Here is a 585-nt window from a genome sequence, read left to right as displayed (position 1 = left end):
TGTGTGCTGGCGGACACCCACGGACATCCTGTCTCTGCTGGCGGACACCCACGGACGTCCTGTGTGTACTGAACTTACAGCCCACGTGGGCCAAAATCACCCGAACAGTCCACAGGAATGGCCAGCGTGCTGAGTCCAAGGACCAGCGTGCTGATATGTGTACTGATGGACAGCCACAGACGTCCTGTGTGTGCTGACGGACACACATGGATACACACGGACAGCCACAGACGTCATGTGTGTGCTGACGGACAGCCACGGATGTCCTGTGTGTTCTAGCGGACACCCACGGACGTCCGGCGTGTACTGAACAGACAGCCCACGTGGGCCGAAATCAGCCAAACTGTCCACAGGAAGGGCCAGCGTGCTGAGTCCAAGGACCAGCATGCTGATATGTGTACTGATGGACAGCCATGGACATCCTTTGTGTGCTGACGGACACACATGGACACACACGGACAGGCACGGACGTCATGTGTGTGCTGACGGACAGCCACGGACGTCCTGTCTGTGCTGGCGGACACCCACGAACGTCCTGTGTGTACTGAACAGACAGCCCACGCGGGCCAAAATCACCCAAACAGT

The sequence above is a fragment of the Brassica napus genome, unplaced genomic scaffold (genome assembly GCF_020379485.1).
Source record: "Brassica napus cultivar Da-Ae unplaced genomic scaffold, Da-Ae ScsIHWf_1099;HRSCAF=1564, whole genome shotgun sequence".
Taxonomy (NCBI): Eukaryota; Viridiplantae; Streptophyta; class Magnoliopsida; order Brassicales; family Brassicaceae; genus Brassica; species Brassica napus.
Note: the sequence above shows the minus strand (reverse complement) of the source record.